Source organism: Barbus barbus (genome assembly GCF_936440315.1).
Source record: "Barbus barbus genome assembly, chromosome: 20".
In the NCBI taxonomy this organism is placed as follows: domain Eukaryota; kingdom Metazoa; phylum Chordata; class Actinopteri; order Cypriniformes; family Cyprinidae; genus Barbus; species Barbus barbus.
The window spans coordinates 31340119-31363061 of NC_136748.1; the positions used below are offsets into that span (position 1 = coordinate 31340119).

The 22943-nt window shown below is 39.6% G+C and overlaps 1 pseudogene across 1 annotated transcript; it reads left to right on the forward strand.

The window, feature by feature from the left end:
• The first annotated feature begins 12428 nt into the window (after positions 1 to 12428).
• LOC306886196 (thyroxine 5-deiodinase-like) lies at positions 12429 to 14725 on the forward strand (annotated as a pseudogene). Its single transcript has one exon. The product of its transcript is annotated as a thyroxine 5-deiodinase-like (transcript).
• The last annotated feature ends 8218 nt before the right edge of the window (positions 14726 to 22943 follow it).

The following is a 22943-nucleotide window of genomic DNA, read 5'->3' on the forward strand; positions in this document are numbered from 1 at the left end:
ATCAATGGAAATATTATTTATTCAGATTTCAGATGATTATGAGCTCCACAGCCACATTTAAGATTCAAATATAGCGGAGACTTAAGTTTTGGTCTCTTTTTAAAGAAGACATATATCAGTTGATTGCCGAAGTGGGAAAGATTGAAAAAATTTAACTAAAAAAAAGTTATAGACGTTTAAGTTTATTATTATGAAATATGCACAAAAATATTATTATAAATATTTATATGAAAAATTCCCAAAACATGTTTTACTCTAAAACAGCAAGAAAATCAAAACCATAAATCTAAACAGGTTGTGCACCAAATTTGAGGTTGATATCACAAAACAACAACAATCAACATGGCTGCAGTACCGGATGTGTCCACTAGATGAAATTTGTTTGCCATTCATTTTCAGTGCTGTCATTTTTGGCCGTGAACAATGTAAGTGTGTCTGTTTTTTCTGGAGCATTTAGCCTAAGTTCACATAGCAAGTGCCAAAATCTTTACCAAGTTTTGTACCATTCCAATGAAGTAAAACATTCCTGACACAACCATCCGGCCCCAAAACCCAAAAATGTTAATGCTTGAGATCACATGAGTGATTATGATTATTATAACATTAAAATCTAACGCTTCAATCACTAACAATCATTATAGTGTTGTGTTGTTTTCTGTCTAGACTCTTTAGTTAAAGTGTGATTATGATGCAAGCCTGTAATTAGGAGTATAACTGAGACGGAGTGTTTCGTCCAGCCGTTAATGCAAGATTATTCAAATGTTTCCGCAGGAAATTAAAGGCTTTGATTGTTTTGTGCTGAAAATCCACTTACAGACTTTGAGCTTCTGAACGTCGGGCCCCAAAATGCTGAGTGTTTTGGTGAACGTTACAAATAAGAGTCATGAGGAAACTTAAAGCATTTGAAAAGTGTTCTTTGCAGGAGAATGTGCTTTATAGAAACCATTATGAAAGATGAATATTTGGCTGTTTAGATCAGATCAAATTCATTACACGCTCTCAGAAGTCTGCTTATTCATATCGGTTAACGACATTAAATAAGTACTTCAAGCGATGTGCCGGTTTGGAAATGTTGTCATGAGGTGAGGATGTAGATAGTCACTGTGATGCAAATAAATCAGTGCAAATCTCCAGACCGAGTGTTAGTAGCAGGAAAAACAATAAAAGCTGATGAGACTGAAATGACGGGTTACAGGCCTTTCATTCCAGCTCTCTGAGCTCGTAAAATCATGCAAAGCTCTTCAAATATAATCGCTCGTGCCTCATCGAATCTATAAATTACTCAAGAGACTAAAGTTTCGTTGTACGTGTCAACACATTCACATTAACATTCATGTTTACAACTTTCAGTTTCTGCAGTGTTGCTTCACCGTATGGATTTCATCATGAACTGAAAGCTTCATCCACATTAGTTTGTTCCTTTTTTATTATTTCTATCCATAATTCTGTTTTCCCATGTGCAGTCTTGCTTTGCATTTATATTTATGTATTTACCAGATGCTTTATCCAAAGTGATTTACAAAAGAGCAATTCGTCAATAGTCGAAATACACAATGCCAGATTCATTAGACAGCTGGATTAGGAGATGAGTTACTGAAGAGATGAATTATTTCTGTTTTTATATGTAAGTGCATTGGTTTAAGAGTGAAGTGCATCCCATAATCAGTGCTGGGGAAACGCATTACAAGTAACGCAAGTTACATAATCAGATTACTTTTTAATTTAGAAGGAAATATCTGAGTTACTTTTTCAAATAATTAACACCAGTTCCTGTGTTTCTGATGTATTGAGTGACAGCTCTGGTGTTGAGAGAAATCAGGAGTAAGTGCAGAGTGTTGTGTGTGAACATGATCTTACTGTAGTTCTAGACTAAATATCATCATGATCTTACTGTAGTTCTAGACTAAATATCTACATGATCTTACTGTAGTTCTAGACTAAATATCTACATTATCTTACTGTAGTTCTAGACTAAATATCTACATGATCTTACTGTAGTTCTAGATTAAATATCTACATGATCTTACTGTAGTTCTAGACTAAATATCTACATGATCTTACTGTAGTTCTAGACTAAATATCAACATGATCTTACTGTAGTTCTAGACTAAATATCAACATGATCTTACTGTAGTTCCAGACTAAATATCAACATGATCTTACTGTAGTTCTAGACTAAATATCTACATGATCTTACTGTAGTTCTAGACTAAATATCTACATGATCTTACTGTAGTTCTAGACTAAATATCTACATGATCTTACTGTAGTTCTAGATTAAATATCTACATGATCTTACTGTAGTTCTAGACTAAATATCTACATGATCTTACTGTAGTTCTAGACTAAATATCTACATGATCTTACTGTAGTTCTAGACTAAATATCTACATGATCTTACTGTAGTTCTAGACTAAATATCTACATGATCTTACTGTAGTTCTAGACTAAATATCATCATGATCTTGCTGTAGTTCTAGACTAAATATCTACATGATCTTGCTGTAGTTCTAGAATAAATATCTACATGATCTTACTGTAGTTCTAGACTAAATATCTACATGATCTTACTGTAGTTCTAGACTAAATATCTACATGATCTTACTGTAGTTCTAGACTAAATATCTACATGATCTTACTGTAGTTCTAGATTAAATATCTACATGATCTTACTGTAGTTCTAGACTAAATATCTACATGATCTTACTGTAGTTCTAGACTAAATATCTACATGATCTTACTGTAGTTCTAGACTAAATATCTACATGATCTTACTGTAGTTCTAGACTAAATATCTACATGATCTTACTGTAGTTCTAGACTAAATATCTACATGATCTTACTGTAGTTCTAGACTAAATATCTACATGATCTTGCTGTAGTTCTAGACTAAATATCTACATGATCTTACTGTAGTTCTAGACTAAATATCATCATGATCTTGCTGTAGTTCTAGAATAAATATCTACATGATCTTACTGTAGTTCTAGACTAAATATCTACATGATCTTACTGTAGTTCTAGACTAAATATCTACATGATCTTACTGTAGTTCTAGACTAAATATCTACATGATCTTACTGTAGTTCTAGATTAAATATCTACATGATCTTACTGTAGTTCTAGACTAAATATCTACATGATCTTACTGTAGTTCTAGACTAAATATCAACATGATCTTACTGTAGTTCTAGACTAAACATCAACATGATCTTACTGTAGTTCCAGACTAAACATCAACATGATCTTACTGTAGTTCTAGACTAAATATCAACATGATCTTACTGTAGTTCTAGACTAAATATCTACATGATCTTACTGTAGTTCTAGACTAAATATCTACATGATCTTACTGTAGTTCTAGACTAAATATCTACATGATCTTACTGTAGTTCTAGACTAAATATCTACATGATCTTACTGTAGTTCTAGACTAAATATCTACATGATCTTACTGTAGTTCTAGACTAAATATCTACATGATCTTACTGTAGTTCTAGACTAAATATCTACATGATCTTGCTGTAGTTCTAGACTAAATATCTACATGATCTTACTGTAGTTCTAGACTAAATATCATCATGATCTTGCTGTAGTTCTAGAATAAATATCTACATGATCTTACTGTAGTTCTAGACTAAATATCAACATGATCTTACTGTAGTTCTAGACTAAATATCATCATGATCTTGCTGTAGTTCTAGACTAAATATCTACATGATCTTGCTGTAGTTCTAGACTAAATATCTACATGATCTTACTGTAGTTCTAGACTAAATATCTACATGATCTTACTGTAGTTCTAGACTAAATATCTACATGATCTTACTGTAGATCTAGACTAAATATCTACATGATCTTACTGTAGTTCTAGACTAAATATCTACATGATCTTACTGTAGTTCTAGACTAAATATCAACACGATCTTACTGTAGTTCTAGACTAAATATCAACGTGATCTTACTGTAGTTCTAGACTAAATATCAACACGATCTCACTGTAGTTCTAGACTAAATATCATCGTGATCTTACTGTAGTTCTAGACTAAATATCAACACGATCTTACTGTAGTTCTAGACTAAATATCAACACGATCTTACTGTAGTTCCAGACTAAATATCAACATGATCTTACTGTAGTTCTAGACTAAATATCTACATGATCTTACTGTAGTTCTAGACTAAATATCATCGTGATCTTACTGTAGTTCTAGACTAAATATCTACATGATCTTACTGTAGTTCTAGACTAAATATCTACATGATCTTACTGTAGTTCTAGACTAAATATCTACATGATCTTACTGTAGTTCTAGACTAAATAGCTACATGATCTTACTGTAGTTCTAGATTAAATATCTACATGATCTTACTGTAGTTCTAGACTAAATATCTACATGATCTTACTGTAGTTCTAGACTAAATATCTACATGATCTTACTGTAGTTCTAGACTAAATATCTACATGATCTTACTGTAGTTCTAGACTAAATATCAACATGATCTTACTGTAGTTCTAGACTAAATATCAACATGATCTTACTGTAGTTCCAGACTAAATATCTACATGATCTTACTGTAGTTCTAGACTAAATATCTACATGATCTTACTGTAGTTCCAGACTAAATATCTACATGATCTTACTGTAGTTCTAGACTAAATATCTACATGATCTTACTGTAGTTCTAGACTAAATATCTACATGATCTTACTGTAGTTCTAGATTAAATATCTACATGATCTTACTGTAGTTCTAGACTAAATATCTACATGATCTTACTGTAGTTCTAGACTAAATATCTACATGATCTTACTGTAGTTCTAGACTAAATATCTACATGATCTTACTGTAGTTCTAGACTAAATATCTACATGATCTTACTGTAGTTCTAGACTAAATATCTACATGATCTTACTGTAGTTCTAGATTAAATATCTACATGATCTTACTGTAGTTCTAGACTAAATATCATCATGATCTTACTGTAGTTCTAGATTAAATATCATCATGATCTTACTGTAGTTCTAGATTAAATATCATCATGATCTTACTGTAGTTATAGACTAAATATCATCATGATCTTACTGTAGTTCTAGACTAAATATCTACATGATCTTACTGTAGTTCTAGACTAAATATCTACATGATCTTACTGTAGTTCTAGACTAAATATCTACATGATCTTACTGTAGTTCTAGACTAAATATCATCATGATCTTGCTGTAGTTCTAGAATAAATATCTACATGATCTTACTGTAGTTCTAGACTAAATATCTACATGATCTTACTGTAGTTCTAGACTAAATATCTACATGATCTTACTGTAGTTCTAGACTAAATATCAACGTGATCTTACTGTAGTTCTAGACTAAATATCAACGTGATCTTACTGTAGTTCTAGACTAAATATCAACACGATCTTACTGTAGTTCTAGACTAAATATCATCGTGATCTTACTGTAGATCTAGACTAAATATCTACATGATCTTACTGTAGTTCTAGACTAAATATCTACATGATCTTACTGTAGTTCTAGACTAAATATCAACACGATCTTACTGTAGTTCTAGACTAAATATCAACATGATCTTACTGTAGTTCCAAACTAAATATCAACATGATCTTACTGTAGTTCTAGACTAAATATCTACATGATCTTACTGTAGTTCTAGACTAAATATCATCGTGATCTTACTGTAGTTCTAGACTAAATATCTACATGATCTTACTGTAGTTCTAGACTAAATATCTACATGATCTTACTGTAGTTCTAGACTAAATATCATCATGATCTTACTGTAGTTCTAGACTAAATATCAACATGATCTTACTGTAGTTCCAGACTAAATATCAACATGATCTTACTGTAGTTCTAGACTAAATATCTACATGATCTTACTGTAGTTCTAGACTAAATATCTACATGTATTTACTCATCTCACCTGCACTAAAACACATTCAGTGTTCCTCAACATCAATAAAAACAGTCAAATACAAACTCAGAATATTATACAAACCTGCAATAATTAAATGTTAAATAAGACAAGTCTCATTTATGTATTTAATCCCATTTTATTAAATAATGTATTTGCTACTGAGCTTCGATGATCCAATACAGCCATACTAATAAGAAAAAATAACACATTTGTGTTTGATTGTAGTTATTACTTTGAAAATGATTATACATAAAATACAGTGCAAGACATAGCACAGTGCTCATTCTTCAAATGCACAGTTAAACAGATGAGTTTTGAGTCTTGATTTAAATGTGGCTAAAGTTTTAGCACATCTGATCTCTTCTGGAAGCTGGTTCCAACTGCGGGCCGCATAATAGCTAAAAGCAGACTCCCCTTGTTTTGTGTGAACCCTTGGTATTTCTAACTGACTCGATCCTAATGATCTGAGTGGTATGTTAGGTTTATATTCAGTGAGCATATCAGCAATATATTTAGGTCCTAGGCTATTGAGTGATTTATAAACGAGTAAAAGTACTTTAAAATCAATCCTAAATGTAACTGGAAGCCAGTGTAAGGACCTGAGGACTGGTGTGATATGCTCAGATTTTCTGGTTCTAGTCAGAATCCTGGCAGCAGTGTTCTGGATGAGCTGCAGTTGTCTAATGGTCTTCTTGGGAAGGCCGGTGAGGAGACCATTACAGTAATCCACCCTGCTGGTGATAAAGGCATGAACAAGTTTCTCCAAGTCTTGACTGGAAACAAAACATCTAATTCTTGCAATGTTTTTGAGATGATAGTATGCTGATTTAGTTACTGCTTTGACATGACTACTGAAACTAAGGTCTGTCTCCAGAATCACCCCAAGATTTCTGACTTGATTTTTAGTTGTTTGACCCCTAGAGTCAAGGTATGCATTCATCTTGAGAACTTCATCTTTGTTTCCAGATGCAATGACTTCAGTTTTCTCCTTGTTTAACTGAAGAAAGTTCTGGCACATCCAACTGTTCATTTCATCAATGCATTGGCAGAGGGAGTCAATGGGGCTGTAGTCATTTGGAGATAAGGCTATACTTGTCAGGATCCTGCCCTCACTGTCTTGTCAGTGTTGTCTGTGTTTCATGTGTCTATGTTTGTTTTGTGTTTGGACACATGGCTATGTTGTTGTTGTCTGCCATGTGTTCCTCCTGTCCTGCCTCCTTGTTACCCATTACCATTCCCCCTTGTTTAGTCCTCGTTGGTCTGAGTGTTGTCACCTGTCCCTCTCATTCTCTCCTTGTTTGTCTGAGTGTTGTTACCTTTTCCTCATGTTCTCCTGTGCTTTATATTGTTCTCCCTTTCCCTCTTGTTTTGCCAGTTCGTTGTGTTATGTCAGTGTTTGTTTGCTCTGTCTTACCAGTCCTGTGAAACCGCTTTATTCCCTACCTTGTTGTTTGTAGATTTAGTCTCTCGTCAGTCCCCTGTCTCGTCTTGTCCTGTTCTGTCCTGTCCAGCAGGCTGGGCTACTGGTCCCCTCCCTGGGTCTGCCACGCTGCTAGGCCTGTGCTGAGCCTGTGACATCACTAGTGTGGAGTGGCTGTGGAGTGGTGTGGAGTGTCAGGCCACCGCTGCTAACCTCCGGCCTCCAGCTTTGCTGCCTTCACTGCTCTCTGATGGACTGCCATCCTGGACTGGACTCTGTGGCCACTCACCTAGGTTGCCTGTCGTCATTCATTTCCTGCCTATTGTCTGGACTGTGTTCTCTCCCCTCCTCACCATCTCTTGTCCTGTCTGTTGTTTTGTTAATAAACTGTCAACTCTATCTTGCATTTGAGTCCTCTCTCATAGAAACCCTGACAATACTTTCTCCAGCACTGCCCATAATACACTCATCTCGCTGTATAAAGGGGCACATGAGAGTGACATATTTCTCAGGACGCCACAGAAACGTGTGCATCTCTGAGCCATTGAGTTAAAGAGAAAAATGCATGTAGATCAAAGAGCCTCGTGACTGTGGGATTATCAGATGTGTCCTTTGTGACTGCGGCTGCTGAGAAACGCCGGTTCATGTGAGTGAAGCTGCGAATCAAAGTCTGTGGAAGAAACGCTGCAGTATGATAAAGCGGCTGCGATGACAGTTCGCCGGTGACAGCCTTCAGCGTGTTTCATCAGCGCTGGACCTGAGCCACCTCAGTAAGCCTGCGGATCACACTGGGTGATTTTCCAGCTCGCTGTCCTCGGATGAACCCAGCGCCGCTGCCAAGAGCCAGCTCGGTTTATAGAAGGTAACTGGGCTACATGCCAAGCAGCACAGCGGAGAGACAGAGGCCCAGAGAATAAATCAATCATTCCTGGAGAAACATGCATAAGCACACGCTAAACTGAGAGATCAGGCTGGAAACCGTAGATCTGGACAGGGTTTGTCGTGGATGCCAATCTCAGCCGTGAATCCTCACAGTCACCAAACACACAACGAGTGCAGATTGATTAGACTTGATTGCACAGATACTATTTAAACTGAACTGAGCTGAGCTGGATGACGACATCACTGAATTCAATGATGAACCGCCTCGAACTGAAAATTGAGTGTTTACTCTTTGTGACCCTGGACCACAAAACCAGTCATAAGAGTCATTCTTACACCTGAAACTGAATAAATTATCTTTCCATTGATGTATGGTTTGTTATGATAGGACAATATTTGGCTGAGATACAACTATTTGAAAATCTGGAATCTGAGGGAGCAAAAAAATCTAAATATTGAGAAAATCTCCTTTAAAGTTGTTCAAATGAAGTTCTTAGCAATGCATATTACTAATCAGAAATTAAGTTTTGATATATTTACGGTAGGAAATTTACTAAATATCTTCATGGAACATGATCTTAATATCCTAATGATTTTTGTCATAAAAGAGAAAAGTATAATTTTGATCCATACAATGTATTGTTGGCTATTGCTACAAATATACCTGTGCTACTCATGACTGCTTTTGTGCTCCAGCAGGATCACATTTGTCCTTTTGCATTACTGACACACTATTTTCCTATTTGATACTGTAAAGTTGCTTTGACACAATCTGTATAGTTTCTGAAGGACTGCAGTCAAGATGAAGATGACGTAGTTCTGGTTTTGCACTGATGCTGCGATCCTCTTTTTGGAACCACAAACCTTCTGACTCTCTTAAATTGAGTGAAGAAACAAAGTTAAGCAACACGCATTCAGCAGAATGAACTCATGACTGTCAGAGGAACAGAGAGAAGAAGAAGCTGCTTCCATGGAAACACCGTAATCCGTTTCACAGAGAGACGCCGCTTTCATCTGAAGACCGAGACGACGCATCTAGACATACAGTCCTGTTCCTCTGATATGATTATGTGTTCACTTTATTCTCAAGAATGCCACAATGAAAGCAGGTTTTTTTGTTGTTGCTTTCACAAAGAATAGCCTAAGAAAGCTCAGATATCTGAATATGTTTGTATGCATGAACTTTTAAGCTGTTTGGGTAGAATCCATAAAGAACTGTAAACCAAAAGAAGGGTCTGTTTCTTCTGTAAGAGTCTTCAGAGTGAGTTTCATCATCATCTGAATGCTCTGCTTGTCTCTGTCTTGTTTAAGTCTTGGAGACATGTGAAGTTACAGCAGCAGATACTGGAAGGGTTTTACACTCAATGCACAAAACAAAACTCCAAACGTCTAAATGACAAACGCTGCTGCTCTTGAGTGTCATCATGTTTTCATAAATATGTGACCCTGGACCACAAAAGCAGTCATGAGTAGCACAGGTATACTCTCAGAAATAAAGGTGCAATAGCTGTCACTGGGGCGGTACCTTTTCAAAAGGTACATGTCTGTACCTAAATTGGCCATTTTGGTACCTTAAAGGTACATATTAGTGCATAAAGTGTACATATTAGAACCCAATAGGTACAAAAGTGTAACTTTTGAAAAGGTACCGCCCCAGTGAAAGCTTTTGTACCTTTATTTCTGAGAGTGATATTTGTAGCAATAGCCAACAATACATTGTATGGATCAAAATTATACATTTATCTTTTATGCCAAAAATCATTAGGATATTAAGATCATGTTCCATGAAGATATTTTTTTTATTTCCTACCGTAAATATATCAAAACTTAATTTTTGATTAGTAATATGCATTGCTAAGAACTTCATTTGGACAACTTTAAAGGAGATTTTCTCAATATTTAATTTTTGTGCCCCCTCAGATTCCAGATTTTCAAATATTGTCCTATCCTAACAAACCATACATCAATGAAAAGCGCATTTATTCAGCTTTGATGTATAAATCTTCTGACCCTTATGACTGGTTTTGTGGTCCAGGGTCACATGTAGAGTTTACGAGCACATTTGCAAATAAGAGATGAATAAAATGCATGAAGTGTGGCAGTCTCCTTCGCTGGCATCCGTCACAGACGTGCTCCTGTGCATATTCACATGTAACATACACCGCGCATGTGAACACTCAGTCTGTCTGTACTAATAGTGTGTCCTATTTTCGTCTGGCTAAATGTTGTTTGAACATCATAGAATGCATTCTGAACTTATGAACTTAACCTGAGACATATTTAAAGCGCAATATGATACAAAATCGTACATGTTTAGGTTGAAAGAAGATCCAGTAATGCATGGGTGTCACGTAGAGCAACGGCTGTTTTTAGATTGACGTCCAGATCATGTGTGTGAAACAATAACTATAGCTTTCTATTCAAATAAAAAAATGCAAAAACACTGATTTATTTAAGGAATGAAACAAGTGACTGTCTTTATGAGAGAGTCATCTGAATCATTCGCTCAATCAGTTCAAAAATAATGATTTATTGAATCATGAATTCACAAGCTCTCGATTCGATACGATGCTGTTCTTTACTGTACACAGAGTTTAGATGAATGGATAACACTTATTTATGATTGGACTTTTTTATTTGGCCAGTCATGTTTTGATTTGTATATTGTTGATGAATGAATGTTTTAGGACCTCATGCAGCGACTCCAAACTAAACTACTTGAAAGCGTATAGCACACTTGATGTATGTGAACAGTAGTGTCAGCCTCCTGGAAATTAAAAAGCATTTCCAAAATTGTCCAAAATTACAAACTACACATTATACACTTGTTCTATGTAATGTATAATAATATATTACATAAGGTTATTTTATTCTCCAGCATAATAAACCCTCCCCACAGCTGCTAATGCATCAACAGTTTATAGTTTAAAGTCCACTCTTCATCTTTCGGTTAAATAAAGCCGCTTTACACCGGCAAGTTAAGGCTGCTCTGTGCCTGCTTAAAATTCTGTGTAAAAGATGCAGCATAAAAGCCAAACTAAATTATGCCTGTTCTGACCCGCCTGAGCCCCAGTATCAGAGTACAGCATAAAGCAGCGTAAACAGTGTGTGTAAAGACACCTGAATGCCACTTCAGAAACACTTCTGTGCCGCCTTTACAGTGTACATTTCTTTATTTTGGGAGCGATTGTTGCATCACTTTGCAGTGAAAAAATGCTGAAGAAAACTTTTTGACTGAAGCCTTCTTTCACTTCAGTTCTCATCCTGCTAAAAAAAAAATAGAAACCATCACAGAAATTCTAATGGGTTCCACTACAAACACCGTTACGAACATTACAAACTATCAACTTTTAACCTTTTTTTGCTCCCTCAGATTCCAGATTTTCTAATAGTTGTATCTCAGACAAATATTGTCCTATGATAACAAACCATACATCAATGGAAAGATTAATTATTCAGCTTCAGATCTCAAGTGACGCTTATGACTGGTTGTGTGGTCAAGGATCACATATTCCATTAGGATTTAGTGGTGTTAACAAGCCACCAATAGAAGGCGACCAATTACCAGTAGAAACCCACAGGGACAGGTTTCTATTAAAACCAGTACTATTCCCATTATATTATAACCACCAAAATCATTACAAATTCTGTGATGGTTTCTATTGTTTTTATTATTTTTATTTTTCGTTCATCAGGGCAGAATTCATCGATGACCTGAAATAGTGCACGATGGAAACTCTAGTAACGCGCGCCAGTGAATGCGAAGTGGTTTGCGCGCTCGGTCCCGGTGTATTTCCGCGGATCCCGGTTGAAGATCAGAGGGTTAGCGCCGTCTGGTGTCTTCAGATGATCGACGGACGCTCACCGGCTCTATCACTTATTAGGAACGCTTATGTATCAGGGAGTCACTCGCGAGCGTCCGCGCGCTGCTACAGCTCATGGAGGGGACTGAAGAGAACTTCTGAAGCCATCAAGAGTTTTAGCGTAAATAGGAGACGCTTTGATTTTAAAGCGCACTCGTTTGCGCTGCGCTCCGTTCCTGATGAGCAGGAATATGACTATGATGAGTGATGCGCCTCGGTGTATTCCAGCGTGTGTTTGGAGGCGGAGTGACTGACTGACATTCATTCATCATATAAAAGGGAAGTTGAGCCGCTGAACACCAGAAACTCTTCTGAGATCGATCATGAACACGGCGAAGGCGCTGAAGAACGCGCTGGCGTGTTTGGTGATTCTGCCTCGTTTTCTCATCGCCGCGTTCATGCTGTGGTGTCTAGATTTTCTGTGCGTCAGGAAAAGAGTTTTGTTGCATCTGAGGAGTGAGGAGGAGGAGGAGGAAGACCCTCCGCTGTGCATCTCCGACAACAGCCGCATGTTCAGCTGGGAGTCGCTCAAAGCGGTTTTCCACGGACACAAGCTGGACTGGATGAAGTCCGCGCGTCTCGGCCGCGACGCGCCCAACAGCGAAGTGGTTCCGCTCGTGGATCCGACGCGCAAACGCGTGCTGGACTTCGCTCGCGCTCAGAGGCCGCTGGTGCTCAATTTCGGAAGCTGCAGCTGACCGCCGTTCATGACGCGTCTCAAGGCGTTCCAGCGACTCGTGCTTCAGTACGCGGACGTCGCCGACGCGCTGGTGATTTACATCGAGGAGGCGCATCCCTCCGACGGCTGGGTCAGTTCTGACGCTCCGTATCAGATCCGCAAGCACCGGAGTCTGGAGGAGAGGCTGCGCGCGGCGCGGCTGATGGTTCGGGAGGCGCCGGGCGTCGCGATAGTCGCAGACAGCATGGAGAACTCGTGCAACAGCGCGTACGGAGCGTATTTCGACAGACTCTACATTGTCCAGGACGGGAAGGTTGTGTATCAGGGCGGCAGAGGACCGGAGGGGTACCGGATCTCCGAGCTCCGGCACTGGATGGATCAGTACCGCAAGCGGCTGCGCGACGCCGTGATTCGCGTGTAAAGTGACGCGACTTTAGCTATGTTTCCATCCACCTGTTTTTATAGCATCGCACCGGATGGAAACGCCAAGATGCGCATATATAATTGAGTAGGATTACTAACTTTACGCACATAAACTATGATAAAAACTCTGAATAGATTCCTTCATGCGCATCAAAAGTCATGTGAGAGACAGGATAACTGAGTAACCAGCGGATCGATCTCGTTCATAGCATCTGAAATATTGTTTGGATCGTTCTGAAATGCCTGAGCAAAGTCTGTCGTCAAAGTATTTCTGTATAATTGTCTTAAACGACTGCGTTCCCAAACATCAGCATCCGCCTCAGAAAGCAGTGACAGCATTTATTGTGACTCGTTGGATGGAAACGGTGCTTTAATACGCAGTTGGATGGAAACATAGCTTGTAGATCAGGGTGCGAATTACAGCGCGTTTGACCTCCGTAAACAAGGCTTGGTTTCCTCCGATGGATGTAGCGTGCGCATAATGTGAAGATTTAAATGTGAAATGCATTTCTGTTGCTCTGACTGAATCTAAATTGTGATTTTAACTGATTTTGAGTAAATTCGCTCATTCAGAGACGGGCGTTTATTGCTTGGATGGAGTTTGGTCGCATCCGAGTGTCCAAATACATGTGCAGAGTACAAATGAAATAAAGTTCAGGCTCTTTAACTCAATGCTATTGAACTGAATATACGAATCAAACTATCTGCTAAAATAACCTCGAGATTATCAACAAACACAAAATAACAAGAGAGCGCGTTTATCTGTCATATTACTGTAACAAACCCCTGCGCTTTCCTTCAGAAGCTGTTTTTTTGTTTGTTTTAATTTCTTTATTTTGAAATGTCATTTTTTTATATTAAATAATGTATAGCATTATTATTAACTAACATGATGTGAAATGAATACAATTGTGAATTAACATTACAAATATAAATGTAAAACATTTAAAATGAATCTTCTTATCCCAGATAGCACATGTACGTCTGCAAGATGTCTGCTAAAGATCACTTGATCTGGAGAGCATCTGCTGTCTACAAACATCTGACAGATGTCTGTTTTACATGCATTCTAAATCATAAACATCTTAAAGACATCTAATAGACGTCTATTTAACATCTGATAGGATATGTCCTATAGATGTATTGCATATGAGCAAACACTCTGAAAAATGCATCTTGCAGACGTCTAATAGACATCTGGGTAATGTATGTGTGCTATCAGGGATGAGTTTACCCCAGCCTCGTGGTGTAATTCACACCCTGTCTGTCAGAGCTGCTGCTGTTTCCTTCCAAGACTCAGTTCGTCTTGGATCTTGTGTTGAGAGCATCTTCATGTGTCCCTTCTGTAGAAGGATTGTGTTGTGTGTAGATGCTCACTCTTTTTCCCTCCTGTATTTTTTGTGAAGGTCGATTTTTAAAAGGTTCATCACCAGAAGATCGACACTGATGTCCAAAATACAGGACGACTACATGTAAATTATTCCTTTTTATCAAAGACATTTTGTAATAAAACATTTCATCCGGAGGCGTGTTTGTGTATCTGAATTACACACTGATTCAGTGAAATGAGGAAATTCATCTTCAGTTCTGCATGATCATATTCACACTTCATGTTCATATCATAATAGTGATGTTGGGCTCCTGTGGTTTGGAGTTACACAAACACTACTTGACACATTTCCCCCAATATTCTGTCAGTTTTCTGTTCTTGATTCACCTTTAAGGTTCACTCTTATAAATTATGGGTTTTGATGCCAACCATTTTTGGTTCCCTAAAGAACCTTCCAGTGATCAGTTCTTAAAAGAACCATTTAAGAACTTTTTAATCATCTAAAGAACCACTGATGCCAGTAAAGAACCTTTATTTTTACGAGTGTTGTATGCATCTAGACAGATTTCCTAATTAAACACAAGCACATTGACTGTAACCGGTGGTGTTGAGAGGGGGGCTTCATTTAACTAAACACAGCTTTGAAGCCCTCGTGAGATGTTTTGGATATTTAAATAAATAGCCAGACTGCCAATAGATTCAATCACCCATGCAATCGTGTTCCTAAACTGACTCACATCTGCGTTCGCCTGGCCAGAGAGAACAGTTCATATATAGGCTATATTAAACATCTTTACAAAGTCTTTTGTATCGTTATTTCTGTTACAAACATTCAAACAATCACAGAAGTACTGGAATAAAAGTGTATAGTTCGGATATAAACACTGTCTACGTAGCGATCGAAATAGAGTAAATCACCTTTTAGAAAGTGATGATGCTTCAAATAAAGATTGCATTTAAAAATCCTTAGGATATTAAGATCATGTTCCATGAAGATATTTTGTAAATTACCTACCATAAATATATCAAAACTTCATTTTTGATTAGTAATATGCATTGCTAAGAACTTCATTTGAACAACTTTAAAGGAGATTTTCTCAATATTTAGATTTTTTTGCTCCCTCAGATTCCAGATTTTCTAATAGTAGTATCTCAGACAAATATTGTCCTATCATAACAAACCATACATCAATGGAGAGATTATTTATTCAGCTTTCAGATTATGTATAAATGTATATGTACCCTTATGACTGGATTTGTGCTCCTTGGTCACATTTATGTGATTATGTGTAAAAAGTCTTAAAGGGACAGATTACCCACAAATGATCATTCCGTCATCATTTATTCAGCCTCATGTTGTTTCTTTCTTCTGCTGTGAACACAAAAGATATTTTGAAGAATGTGAGACACCAAACCGTTGCTGGTAGCCATTGACTGTTTGATTAACAACATTCTTCAAATGTCATATTTTGAGTAAATGATGACAGAATTTGTTATTTTTAGGTGAACTGCCCCTCTAATAACTGGACGAGTCAAAGCAGGGCTGCAAAATGCAGATGTTCATGAAACATCTGAAGAAGGCCTTTCATGAGAAACTCAGCTTTAGCTGATCACATTCTTGACTGATTGAACACATGAGAAGAACACCATCAGCAGTATTGTTTTAGTTTATGGAAAACAAACAGAGCTGATTTGATTCCTCTGACCTGATTCTCGCTGAAGCTGTTTCGCTGTGGTGCAGTGTCATAAAAAGCAAGTTTTTTTTTTGCTGCGTGTCTCACCATCAAAAGCTAAATGTCTTTTCCAGTTGCTTGGTTACTGTTTTCCATGCAAAACTATACAAATTTGTGACTTGCTTGTTCTTTTATTGGAGGAAGAGTTTCTGAGCTGAGAGGAAGGAATGATTGAGTTTGATCTGCTCTTCTTGTGTTGTCACATGTAAGAGATTTCAGGAGCTGAATGCTGTTATTCACATCATGAATCTGTCTGTGTGACCTGAAATCAACCATGACACACACACACACACTTCTAGTCAAGTCAAGTCACCTTTATTTATATAGCGCTTTTAACAATGTAAATTGTGTCAAAGCAACTGCAAAATATCAAAAAAGGAAAATAGTGTGTCAATAATGTAAAATGAAAAGATAAAAAAAGATTTTCAGCAAATTCAGCACTTAACACCAAATCTACTTTACAGCAGATCATGACTTCTGTCCATCAATCCATTATGTGTGAAATCTGCGTATTTTTTATATAATCATCCACTTCCAGAAGAAAGACTGGCGTATCAGTGTAATACAGACTATCTGGAAGATCTCGCAGCGCTTTATATTCAGGGTTTGTTCATACGTGATCAGCGCTGCCAGGGAACCGCTTCAGCATTTTAACATATTACTCCCATCATGCACTTCTCCAGTGAGAATTAGCATGAGCACTAAAGCCCTGTGCTCTGGCGTCATCACCGCTTCCACATTATTAAACATCATTTATCTGAGAACGAGCTCTGCCAACAGATGCCCACTTTATGAAAACAAAATGACAGGCATGACGCTGATGTGACGTTAAAACAGTATAATCAGATCATCTTTCGCATGAGAAATGCTGGACTTTAAAACTTTAAAAGTGACCTCAAGACCCTTAAAATGTCACATACAAGGAAATGTAGCTTTTGGAAAGCATGTTTTGAATCTTCATGTAAATGTAAGTCGTCTCGAGGAGATCACATGACCAGCCAAATGTTACTGTTTCTCAAAGGAGCAAAAGAGTCATGTTTAACTGATAATAAACGAGAGTTTCTGTAATAGTGTCAGAAATTATGTATTGGCTAGATGAGACTAGACTTTAAGAAATACTATAGTTCACTCAAAAATGAACTTGTGCTGAACATGTCAGTGTCTCAGCAATGGATGCTCTGCAGTGAATGGGTGCCGTCAGAATGAGAGTCCAAACAGCTGATAAAAACATCACAATAATCCACACCACTCCAGTCCATCAGTTAACATCTGATAGAGTCAATCCATAATAACGCTTCCAGTGAAAAAGTGTTCTGGTCTGAATCAGGAGAGAAATCTGCACAGATCCAGCAGCGTTTACAAGACAAAACAGCTCTAAACAAATATGTGGCTGGATTTTGATGCACTTTTTCACTGGAGGAAGAGTTATTATGAATTATAGACATGTTATTATTAGTTATTATATTGTTATTAGAAATTATTATTTGTCTTCTCCAGATAGGCTTTCCTGTAGCTCAAATAGTAGAGCATGGCGCTAGCAACTCCAAGGTCATGGGTTCGATTCCCAGGGAAAGCAAGAGCTGATAAAATGTAAAAAAAAAATAAAACTGTAACTTGAATGCAATGTAAGTCGCTTTGGATAAAAGTGTCTGCTAAATGCATAAATGTAAATGTAGATAGACTGTCAGATAACTCTGTCAGTGGTTCAGATGGAAGTTTGAAGTATAAACTGGAGTCAGACAGCGAGAGCGACGCAGCTTGATTAGATTCCCGTGCTCCATCACCTCATCTGCTCTCGATGACCGCAGCACCTCCTGCAGACAGAAACACTTCAGCTCAGTCTGCTCACAAAAACCAGAAACATCCATCAAGATGCTCTTAGTAAGTGTGTGCTGTCCGCCATTAAAAACAGCCATGCATTTATTTAGGATACACTGTAAAAAAAGAGGTAGTTAAAGATTACTAGAGTAATCTTCTACTTCTAAAAACACTGTTTCTTTGTAATAGTTTGTGGAATTTGCAAGCAATTTCTGAGGGAAGTTTTCTTTAGTGCACATTTTTGAGGATTAGAACATAGAAAGACAGTTTTATTTTTCTGTGATGCATTCTTTTTTTCACCTGTGCTAATGAAATTACAATTATTAATTGTATAGATTCTCAGTGTTTGAGTCACAGAAGGAAGAGTTTCTTCCCAAGACCAAGATTTATCCCAATGACAAACACACGTTCATGTAGAGAATGTGGTGTCTTCCATTACGCGTTACATAAAAACCAAACCAAAGTCCAGAAGGACCCTCAATTAAGTGTGAAATTAAATTTCTAAAATGTTCCTCACGGTTAAGTAAAAATTGTTTTCCCCATAAGAATGCACGAAGGACAGACACAAACCTGCTGTGTTCTTGCTTGTAAACCAGCGAGCCGCTTCAGTGAATTGATTGAATTATCCGTGGAATCGTTTCTTCAAAAGTACACTGTTTTGTATTTTGGCCGAGGCTAATATTTCCCGGCCGGAGGGAGAAAGCATTTGGCAGTGGTTAGCCTCGCTTTCTCTCGTTTGGACAATTGCTGGACATCCGTGGCTTTCTGAGGTCAGAGGTCACGCTTCATTAAGGGCTGATGAACGTGCTGTTCATCTCCAGAGAACACGATGACCTCGCGATGACCTCTGGAGCCCCGGGGTCAGAGATCATAACCGCATGGCTGTTTTAACTCTTTCATGCGATCTGTGAGATCCAAGCAGGCGCTTGTTCTCAAACCTATTTTCCAGGCACAGAATCAGCTTTCTGTGGATGCGCTTCTCTGGGCTTCCAGCCCTTTTTCCACTGAGGACTCAGAGGTCAGATGAGGTCACCGCATTGATATTAGCTCTCAATTTCTTCGGTCACTGCATGCGAGAGCTGGAGAATCAGACATGCAGGAAATTCTAAATTGCAATTCAAAGGATGATAATATATGTCTTGACAAACATTTCTGGTTAAAATTATTTATTATGTGCAAATTAATTTCTTTGAATTGCATTTTCAGTTTTATTGTACAGTACTTCAAAAGTAAAATTGCTGTTCAATTCATTCTTTGAGGGTTAGTGTTATTTATGGATTATTGATATTATATTATATTATAAATAAAAATGAGTAATGTTGCCTTGACCTTGTAACAGAACTGTTTGTTTAGTTTCCTTTTTGTCCTTATTTGGTTCTTCCTGTTTTAGTTTGTGTCCTAGTTTTGTTAATTAATGATCGTCATCACCTGTGTTTAATTAATTACCTTGTTTCCTCGTTTGTTCCAGCCCCTTTATAAGTCCTCAGTTCTGCCTTTGTGTTTGTCTGATCTTAAGTTAACATATTGTCGTAAGTGTGTTGAAGCTATTTCATTAAAAATTCCTTTTTGTTTATTCTATCGTCGTGCGCCTTTTCCCTACAACCACCGGACCGTTACAGAAGATCAGACCGACACAGAAGATGGGCGAGCTCGCGCAATTTTTTGAGCTGGCTCACGCCATCCAGGACCCCGCCAGCTTTGTGATGGCATTTGCGCCTCTCGCCCTCAAGATGCTGCTCCGGCTCGGGCTCACCTACCACCAACAGCGAGAGCTCCCAGACACCTCCGACCTTGATTGGAGAGAAGCCATCATCCGGTGTCTGGAGAGCCTCCGACCCCGAGTCGGAGCCCTACCCACAGCGATGAATGTTCCGCCGGCGGCGAGGAGGATACCGCCGCAACAGGCGATGAACGTTACGCCGTTTACGGCGATGATGGTCCCGTCCAGCCCACCTGAGTTCCCGCTGGTTCCGTCCAGCCCACCTGAGTTCCCGCTGGTTCCGTCCAGCCCACCTGAGTTCCCGCTGGTTCCGTCCAGCCCACCTGAGTTCCCGCTGGTTCCGTCCAGCCCACCTGAGTTCCCGCTGGTCCCGTCCAGCCCACCTGAGTTCCCGCTGGTTCCGTCCAGCCCCGCGCCTCCCGTGCGCCCTCTAAAGTCCGCGCTGCAAGAGTGCCCTCTAATGTCCGCGCGGCAAGCGCGCCCTCTAATGTCCGCGCTGCAAGAGCGCCCTCTGAAGTCCGCGCTGCAAGAGCGCCCTCTAATGTCCGCGCTGCAAGAGCGCCCTCTAATGTCCGCGCTGCAAGAGCGCCCTCTAATGTTCGCGCTGCAAGAGCGCCCTCTAATGTCCGCGCTACAAGAGCGCCCCTTTGAATCCGTGCTGCACGAGCGCCCCCAAGTGTCCGCGCTGCCAGAGCGGCCCCAAGTGTCCGCGCTGCAAGAGCGCCCTCCTGCGTCTCCGCTGGTCCCGTCCGGCTCTCCTTCGTCTCCGCTGGTTCTATCCAGCTTCGCGCCTCCCGTGCGCCCTCAAATGTCCACGCTGCAAGAGCGCCCTCAAGTGCCCGCTCCTCCAGAGCGCCCTCAAGTGCCCGCTCCTCCAGAGCGCCCTCAGGTGCCCGCTCCTCCAGAGCGCCCCCAAGTGCCCGCTCCTCCCGAGCGCCCCCAAGAGTCCGCTCCTCCAGAGCGCCCCCAAGAGTCCGCTCCTCCAGAGCGCCCCCAAGCACCCGCTCCTCCAGAGCGCCCCCAAGAACCCGCTCCTCCAATGTGGCCCCCAGAGGGGAACTTTCCCAAAGAAATTTGGGGGGGGGCCATATAGCCGCAGTTTGTGTGGCCAGGCCAAAGGCCAAGGCCACAAAGGACCCAGATCCATCATGGCCTCCCGAGGACCCCGATCCACCATGGCCGTCCGAGGATCCAGATCCGCCATGGTCGCCCGAGGACCCAGATCCGCCAAGGCCGCCCGAGGACCCCGACCCGCCAAGGCCGCCCGAGGACCCCGACCCGCCATGGCCGCCCGAGGATCCAGATCCGCCATGGTCTCCCGAATCTCCAGTCCTGCCATGGCCTCCTAAGGCTCCGGATCCACCAGGGATTTCCAAGTCTCCAGTTCCGCCATGGCCTCCCGAATCTCCAGTCCTGACATGGTCTCCCAAGGCTCCTGATCCGTCCTGGAGGCTTCACTGTCCTAGCCTGGTTCTGCTCCAGCCTCCAGGATGCCCGCCCCCCCTCCCCGATGTTACTGTTACGGTGCGGGACGCACCTTCCTGGAGGGGGGCGATATCTGTAACAGAACTGTTTGTTTAGTTTCCTTTTTGTCCTTATTTGGTTCTTCCTGTTTTAGTTTGTGTCCTAGTTTTGTTAATTAATGATCGTCATCACCTGTGTTTAATTAATTACCTTGTTTCCTCGTTTGTTCCAGCCCCTTTATAAGTCCTCAGTTCTGCCTTTGTGTTTGTCTGATCTTAAGTTAACATATTGTCGTAAGTGTGTTGAAGCTATTTGATTAAAGATTCCTTTTTGTTTATTCTATCGTCGTGCGCCTTTTCCCTACAACCACCGGACCGTTACAGACCTATAGGTGAGATAAAATGTTACATTTTTAAAAATATTTTATTTTAATTAAAGTTTATTTTATTTCAAATAACCAGTGCTGGAGAGTAATTAGTTACATGTAACGGCATTTACGTAATTTAATTTAAAAATAAATGTAATTGTAATCACTTACAGTTATTTAAAAATGTGTAATTGAATTACAGTTACTTATGAAAATGTTAGCGATTACAAAGTGGGTTACATTTGAATATTTTTCACATACAGATTGATTCCTTTCCCAAATCGCATCGACTGCTCTAAAATATGAGACAGCAGTGTTTCAGGAGATGCTTATTCAATAACTGATTTATTTCCTATTTGGTTTTATTTTTTAAGATGAACTGTTTTTTACTCTATTTTTAGATGCCAGTCTTTTCTGTCATAGCTGTGCAAAGATTTGATTTCTAAAATAATATCACAGCTATTAAACTATTTCTTGTTATGATTTTAAATCTGTATTTAACCTCAGAATGATCTCAGAGTAAAAGGAGGTGCTAAAGTCTGGTTTTGTGCTGGCTAGTAGTAGTAGTAGTAGTAGTAGTAGTAGTAGTAGCCCTTTATTGTCACTAGTCACAAGTACCAGCGAAATTAGCCATCAACCTGTCCATACATACACAAACATACATACAATACAATATGACAAGGGGGTGGACAGGACAGGAAGACAGGGGATTGAGGAAGAAATACAGCTTAAACATGAGGAAGGAGGGGAGAAAAAAAAATAACCCCCAGACTATGACTATGGGAGTACAGTGTGAGAACAGAAAAAACACCCCAGCAACAAAAGCACATAATCAATGAATGGAATGTATGTGTGTGATGTGAGTTCGTGTATTTGTAGGCCTGGAAATCCGCCCCGCTGGTATCCAAAACAAGTTGTCTCAGTCCGCAGATTGTGATAGCGACACAGCAATTGCCATGGAAACGGCCTTGATCGGGACCCAGAAGGATTCGACAATCCGGGTGTCTGTGGGAGGGGTCAGGAAGCAAGAGCGTCTCACTGCAGTGCCCTTCCGGGGGGGTTGTTTCCAGAACTACCTTATCCGAGGCAGTTCTGTTGTTTTGGGAAGCCGAAAGATGATAAGATTGTTTGGTCTTGGTGCGAGCAGCTGCATACCAATTTCACAGCTCTCTTTGTCCATTCTGGTCTCCAAGTCCATAAATTTTTCTCAGCACAGCCGTGAGCTTCTCCGTGATAGAATCCATATTGCGGTTGATGGTTTCAGTCTCAGTGCTGACCGCTCTGCCCACTGCTTCAATCATGAC